Source organism: Haliotis rubra, unplaced genomic scaffold, assembly GCF_003918875.1.
Source record: "Haliotis rubra isolate DU_JTF1 unplaced genomic scaffold, ASM391887v1 Scf11, whole genome shotgun sequence".
Lineage (NCBI taxonomy): Eukaryota > Metazoa > Mollusca > Gastropoda > Lepetellida > Haliotidae > Haliotis > Haliotis rubra.
Window position 1 is genome coordinate 3,207,635 of NW_025765003.1, and position 8,806 is coordinate 3,216,440.

The window sequence follows — 8,806 nt, forward strand, 5'->3', positions numbered from 1 at the left end:
TAAGAAATATAACAAAACAATTTTCCCCGCACAAAAAATAAAATTCTAATGTTTTTATGGGCAAAAAATGTAAACTTACAAGAAAATTGTTTTTAGATTTTTTTTGCCCCATATGCACTTAATAAATTGCCAAAAGTAAAATACTTTGATTATTTAGAAGGAATATTACTTTGACTGGTGATTTTATTTTTTTTTTTTTCCCTCCTGCCTTTAGGTTTTCTGAGGACAAAAATCCATAAAACAAGAAATAAAATTGGTCTGGCCTTAGGGGTATTTGAGTCATAGTGTGAAAATACACCCTGAGAATGTGCCACAAATTATGAAACCAAGACCATTAAGGGTTGGTTAATTTAGCATTCATTTTCATATTGTATGAGAAAGGATGTATGGTGTATAAGCTTGCCCAAGGCTATGTTCACAAAGCAAGCTAAGCATGATGACTACTGGTAGGTAATACTCATTGCAACTCATCTTCTTTGTGGAACATCTCTATGGATAGATTACCTTGACTGACTGATATACATGTGTAGTTATTTACTGTAGGAGCGTGAACTGTAGTTTTGATATCTCAGCGCAATCTCATTTCCATAAGATCTGAGTGCTTGCTACCACTAGCGACGATCCCCGACCGCGTCATACCAAAAGACGTTAAAATATGGTACTTGTTGGTCCCTGTCTGGCGCTCAGCATTAATGGGTACAACAAGGACTGGTCGGCTTGGAGTCAGTATAATGTGTCTGAGTGGGGTATTCCTGCTTCACTGCGGCATGGTATTTCAGTGGGCTAGCACTATAAAACCAGCTTAAGTCTGGGCTAGTACAAGCAGCCGCACATACACATACATACGCATGCACGTCGTCATATGAGCGAAATATTCTCAAGCACGACGTTAAACCCAATTTCACCTCACCTCACCACTAGCGATGTAGTGACAGCAAGCACTAAGATCTGGTTTTGATGAGATTAACATCAGCATGTCAACTTGACGGGTGAGGAAAGCCCAAGGTGATGCAGGACTCAGACGTTTATCACTGTGGTCTAACATATGAGTATGATGCTGACAAATCTAGAAACATTATCAGGTTGAAAAGGGATCAAGGCCTGGATCAAGTTTGGCACATCTAAGCGAATTGTAGAGATTTAGATAACTGAGCCACTCCTGACAAGTTGTCAAGGGTGATTAACCAGTTTCTCTACAACATAATGCAGTCTTCCTGATACTTAGTGATGGACATTGCCATGGACTAGATGTTCCCTTCTGGAGAAAAGACCAAGGTTGATTCTTGACATGAGAACCGCAAGTAGGATTGGTCTCTCCTTAGTTCTGACCATTCGTATCATCCTGGTTCACACATTTCCCTCGGAAACTCCGACCATATTTGACTTTCTCAACAAAAAAACAGATCCTATGCTTTACTTTCTAGGGGAACCTGTGGCCTAGATCTGATTTCCCCAGAGAAACCTTGGGTCTCAGGAGGTTTTCCAAGTGTGAACATTTCCATAGACTGGTGATTTCTGTTAGGTCTTGAATGCGACCTTAGTCAGATTTCCCTGTGATGTGGCCCAAATTCCACAAGAGGCAATATTCCTACTTCTGTAACGTCTACCATGTACAGCAGGAAAGAACAATCAGGGCCCTTATTCTCAAAACGTTCATAGCCCTAAGAATTCTGAACTTTGATCGTAGCCAATGTGTTAAGAATGGGCTTAAGAAGTTTGCAGGGCTATGAACGTTTCGAGAATAGCTAGCCTGGACACAAGCAAACTAATTACAGAGAATAAACCTCATTCCTGCTGGCAGACAGATTGATACAAGGTCAAAAGAAGATTATATACTTCTCAAAAGAAGTTCAAGAACATGCGTTCAAGGACATATGACTATACATACTCTGTCATGGCTGGTATGTATCACGACACAGCCTTATTATTGTGGCTGTTCTTTAACCTATTTTGTGTACAAAGTATCCATAAAAATATATAGCTATTTTCCCTAACACTGATGATAATTTTATCTTTGAAAGTATATGTTACGGTTCTAATTTCAAAACAGCATTCCCTTCATAATAGACAGAAAATTACAATTTAATTTTGTATCACTTCAACATTTTGATCACATTTGTCCAACTGAGTTCCTGAGACAGGCTGAGTTCAAGAAAAAGTTTGATTAATTAAAAGAGAATGAGTAGAACAAGTGTGCAATTAAAGAAATTTCTCAACTTGAAGTTCTGAAAGCTTAAGCAAAAGGTTTTGTTTGTTGACAGTGTTTAGTTCAGAATATCCATGTTTAAAGAGTAAGACGTGAATGATGAATGGAATGATTTCTCATGTCAATAAATTCAATATCACACAGTCAATATCAAAATACCATCATGTGCAGTCAACAGTGCAATTTATCACACATAGTCAATATCGCAATATATTCCACAATCATTCAGTTTTAGTGTTACTGTGTATATACTGACACAATCAAGGATTCTGGCCACAGGGTAGCCTGCATCAACAGTTATTCCATACATCTGTGTGGTTTATTTGCAGAGAATATGACAGTTATTATCATACTAACTGAAACATCAAACATGCTCGAGTACAAGGAACATGATGTCGGCAACACATGAAACTTCTGCAAATCATACCTTTTCTCTAACTATGACTACAACTTTATTGATAACAACTTGTTTATTGCATAGAGCAACGTTTCCGTGTAGATTCTTGCACTGTTATCAAACTAAAAGCTAAAAGCTTGATGGTGTGTCAATCTACACCAAAATGTCAAAACATCACTCTATGCATAAAACAAGAAGTTGTTATCCACAAAGTTGTAATCTTCGTTATTGACTTTCCAACTTCTAGAAAGCTGATCAAACAAGCAATACATATCTTTCTTCAAGAATATAAGGTTCGGATGGGGTTGAAAGAAAGTTGAATGAATGAATGGCAAATTTGGAAGGGAGATTGAGGGAGGTATATGGATGGAAGTGAGTGAGTGAGTGAGTGAGTTTGGTTTTTCGCTGCTTTTAGCAATATTCCAGCAATATCACAGCAGGTGATTCCAGAAATGGGCTTCACACATTATACTCATGTGGGGAATCAAACCCGGGTCTTCAGCGTGACGAGTGAACGTTTTAACCATTAGGCTACCCCGCTACCCCATATGGATGAATAGATTGGTTCGTAGGTAACATGGATGGGGGTAGGTAGGGGTGGCAGGTGAGAAGAGTCACACTGGATAATGGTTCTACAAACTCTATTTCAGTCTTATCCTGACATGGCATCTAGAACAAAACCCTGAAGTGAAGCACCTATTGTTCACCCACTTTGCTGAAGCCCACTAGAAGGTATGGTGCTGACAAAGCTAAAAACATTATCAGGGCACATCTAGGATTCAAACACATGCCCGTAGGTTGCTGGATCCCCAAAGGGACATAACTCTGCACTGCACCATCAACGAGACCTCCCCTTCACCAACAGGCAGGAAAATAACTATGAAAAGTAAGTTAGGCAGGGAGGTGGAATGAAGACAAGGACATGCTTGAAGATAAAGTGCTGTGTTTGAGAGTTACCAAGGTTACAGTGCTTTGCTGGATATACCTCATCTCTACAGCCCCTTTGTAGTGCTGTAGAGTTTATTTGTTGTTTAACGCTGTACTTAGCGATATTCTACCTATATGGCGGCAGTCTATAAATAATCGAGTCTCTACCGACAATCCAGTGATCAACATAATGAGGAACAATCTATGCAACTGTCATCGTATCCCACTTAAGTAGATCGATGCTCATGCTACACCAGGATTGCTGGTGTAGTACTGGTATATACAGGCCTACCCGTGAAGGTCCGGGTTAGAATATTGATCTTCAGTAACCCATGCTTGTTGTAAGAGGTGACTAACGGGATCGGGTGGTCAGGTTCGCTGACTTGGTTGACACATGTCATCGGTTCCCAATTGCGCAGATCGATGCTCATGCTGTTGATCACTGGATTGTCTGGTCCAGATTTGATCCTGGTCCAGCCATATAGCTGGAATATTGCTGAGTGCGGCGTAAAGCAACCAACCAACCAACCCTGTGTGGTGTCAACAACACATCCATTATGACAAGCAGCAGCATATGCTAATCAGCAGCAAATAATCGACAGTCAGCATAACCATTTGTTTTTGCTTTGTTACAAGGACTTCAAAGACCTAATAACCACTCCATACTCTTTGTACATGTCTGTCAGTTTGGAAATCTATATGTTTGTGGGATCTAAACTCTCTGGATTAAACAAGCGTCCCATAGTATCTCATGTTTACTTATCTCATAAACACATATACGACATAACAAATGCCATCATTATAATAAAACTGACAGTAATAAATGTATCTCAGTAAACTTTGCCAACACAGAATATATTTACTCCAGTACATCACTCAAACAGTATATAAGGTAAACATGTGTCTTATTTCAGCCTACTTAATAGAAGACAGGGTTTCTTTCAAATTGTCTTGCTGTCATAGGCTCACTTTCTGACCCAGTTTACAAACGTTGTTTGTTGACATAAACTTTCATCTCAGTATTACTAATGATCACAAGAGAAGTCAGTAAATCCAAGGCTGAAGTTAAGTGATTAAGAGCAACACAGTTATCCCCCTTTGCCACATATACTGCACAGTTATCAGTATCTCATATATATCAGTATATCATCAGCATGAAATAAGGTGGTAGAGTGTTATAGTGTAAGTGAGGCATGTTCCTCTAGTAGTTAAGTCACAGACCCTAAATTGTCTAACATATGGTTAACAACAAGGACCACTTTTATGCTCAAGTTTGAACAGTGAATGTAAAATGCATTGTATGTTGTTTCCAATAAGTCATTTAATCTCTGATATGAGTCCATATTCTCACGGCATTTCCATTAACGGAAAAACATGGAAGCCTGAACTCTTATGAAGATGAATGTATGTTAAGTAACTCTTCAGCCAGGACATTTAAATTATTGTGCCACTTAAATATGAAATGTTAATTGTTTAGGCATAAAAATCAGTGCATGATTTGTGACAGTCTGACTTCTGGGCAAATGTTGGCCTTACAACACATCAGTGTAAACAAACAGGAACAAATACACTGTAGCTCACCTTTCCTTAACAAAATCTTCAAACTGGTTTAGGTTTCTGGTCAAATGTGAAATGAAACTGCTTTGGTGTATTGAAGTGCATACATAATCAACAATTACAATAAATCATATCCTGATAAAATCAGACTCAATTCAAGGACAGTCAATCAGAAAATCCACGACTGCAGGAACACCTAACTATTGTTATACTTGTAGTAGACAGCCCTGCCAAAGAGGGCACTATCTGCAAAATACATTACAGCCAAAATACTCATAAATGACAGTGAGGTAATAAAAGACATAATTTTAATGAATTACACAAAAGCTGATGATTTTTCCAGAAACAACCAAGCCAAGCAATACAGATTATCAGTGTATTTCGAATTCATATTGGCTAACAGTTATACAGACTTAGCCATGATGTCCATATTGGATTTTTAGGCATTAATTATTTCTTTATTAATAAAAACGTATGACAGTTGCTGTCTCCATACTGATTTAAGCTTAGAATTGACTGTTAAACACAGACAGAGTATTTTGAGAAACCAAATTATTCAAATACCCTGTGTTTATTCCTAATAAAATGTAATGACTTCTCAATAGAGCCATATATATGAAAATATAAGAATACAAAATATCCAGAATAAGTCTCACCTCAGTATTTTGTGTCAGTTTTATTACACATATCAAGACTTTCTTGAGTGAGTGAGTGAGTTAAAAGTTTATATCGCATCTGCAATATTACAGCCATATAGTGATGAAAGACTTACTTGAAACTTGCAACCTTTTTTACTTGCTTGTGGCATACAATGTTCAATGAATGATCAAGTGAGTTTGGTTTTAAGTTGTTTTGAATAATATTCCAGGTGTTGATGGGAGACTAAACACAAAGTGGTGCTGACATGTCTAGGAACCGGGATTTGAACCCACAATCATGGTTCTGATGTGTCCAAGGGACACAATCCTGTAGAGATCAGAGCCTCGAACAACTGCACCAAATGTGCCCCCAAAACAAATTCAACGAAAGAGGCTGAAAGGATCTATGACAAATCAAACTTTAACACCATGATCACCAAATTAAGAATTTCCATGGACTGGCTCTGAAGCTGCAAGATAAACCTCAGTGATTTAACATTATATTTTAGTCTAGCCACATTTCAACATGATAAAACTTATGATAAAATGTATTTACTTCAATGTATACAGGGTAATAAGGCTAATTTCCTCCCATTTCAAAGAATTAAAAAATATATTGATCAGCAGCTATTTAGAATCAGCTGATTGATCAGCATTTGTTTCTGCCACAACTTCACAGATCTTATTGGAACAATCCTTCAAAGATCTCTTTCTTGGAGACATTTATAAAGTGGCACATATCACTGATTAATTTATGATTTATATAGGAACTTATGAACTTGTGAATTATCAAATGCAGCTGCAGAATGCATACTTACAATCTCGAAAAAACATTGCTGATTTTGGAGGCATGATACTAGTTCTCAATTGTGGGTCAAATCGGCAAAATTTACCATTATGTATGAATCATTATGTAATGGAAACCTGCTATCTGGTACCTTGCAACATATTCCCTGCATACATAGTAATTATGATCATGTTATAAATTTTGTTTGAAAATCTCAAGAATAACATTATTTTTAAAAGATCTATTTTATACAATACCACTGGCATATTTCTCTCTCTGTTCTCCTAGCCAGAATAATCCATGCACATAATATCACCTGTATATGATAATTATTGGGACAGGCCAATTGCTTCCTTATCTTATAGATTTCATTGGTCAGCATACACATCACATGACCTTCAGCAATTCATATTCATGAACCAAATCATCCTTCTGCCTCAGTGGAGGATTATTCTTAAATAATATGCTCTTGATGTAGATAAATGCAAGTTTCAGGAAATATGTTTTACATTTGTAAATTCTGCCATGCTGAGGACAATCCTTAAAACAAGGAAACAATCGTCTTGTCTCATATTGTGACTTTTAGCGACTGGGCTGACAGTAGTACAGTTACCATGTATATTGCAGGATGGGTGGGTCTTGCTTGGTTCAAACTGGTTCAGCCATGTTCACAAAGTGATCTATGAATGTCCATGTTAAAATATAGGAGCTATTGTCATAACGATCACTTTGTGGAACGGACCCGGAGTGGGATGGCATTCTATCATAACTTCAACATTATTGCACCAAGTATGATTGCCAAAGATCTTCCAACGTCTAACAACCAATGAAGTGAGAATGGTGTAACAAATTCTAGTGAATTGTTCATTGTAACCAGTACTTGAAGTAGAGATGAAGAGTGATGTCCATCAAATACATCATGAAGGAAGCAAGGATTAAAAAGTTATTGTTCTGTGAGGTCTAATCATAAAACTAAAACACTTATCATAGTTATATACAGGACGTCGCTCCACAAGGCTATCTTACCATTATGACTGTAATTAGTCATTGTTCATGTATAGAAGCATCAGTCATCTTAGCACTAAGATCACTCTGCAGAACAGGCAGTGTGTGAAATAGCCACTGGTCCGCTAGCCCGTGGCTGGTAAAAGTCCAGTTGGGCCATTAAATCTCCACAGTCACTGGCCCAACTGTCTAGTGAATTTTCATGGGTTCATTTTTTAAATATACCACTCTCTCCGACTTGTTAAGTTATAATACACTTTTAAATCATGCAAGATTATGGCCGGATAAAAGATGATATTTTACCTTTTTGTAATATTTTGCTTAGTTTCTACATTCATATTTCTGGCTAGTGAATTATTTTGTGGGCTAGTAATTTTCAGGCATAGCTGGCCCGACCGGCTAGCAATATTTGGAAACTATTTCGCACACTGAGAACAGGGCCCTGAGTAAACTGTCAGGTTCCCCGAAATGAAGGCTTCGTATGACAAGCGTGATAAGTTTGTATTACTGTAAGGAACTCAAGACTGCCTTAGTGCTAAGATCACTCTGCAGAACAGGCCCTTGTAAAAAAATTAACCTTGATTAATCTAATTTCTTACACATTTATTTGATTCAACATAAGACTGGTCTCCTTACCCAACTTCAAAATGTTGGCATTTAAAGCAGAGACAATGTATGACACTAACCGATCAGTGTGAATAAATCGATAACTTTCAGGAACATAAAAATAAATCTTTGAGAAATCACTAACAGTTTCCATTCTATAGGCATCAACACTACACAAACACCCATAACACAAGTGACAATCAATGTCTAGGAAAAATACAAATAAAGGCTTAAGGCTTATGGGGTTCAATCTGTAACAAAACTGTGATTTTGCCTCACAAATTATAACAAGCATTCATTTGTCATACAAAAAATGTAGAAATGAAAGTGTACGTACTGTATTCACAATATTAAGCCTGCATCTTATCATCTTGATGACCCAGTATAATTAACTTTGTCATCAATGAAGACTAAACCTGAGAATTTCACAGAAAACAACAGAAAAGTCAGAGAATATATTTGCATGGTAACTTTCAGAATAGTTTTAGTTCACTGATGTTTAAATAAGTTTGTTCTCTGTCGTTCGAATTGGCCAACAAAACTTATTGTTTATGGTTTCACTAAGTGCCATGCTTTGTGAATTTCCTACATGTCAAAGATGCTTTTCATGGCAAATACAGTAAGAATCTTACCATGACAACCCAATCACTATTAAACCATAGTCAGAATTGTATACTTATGAA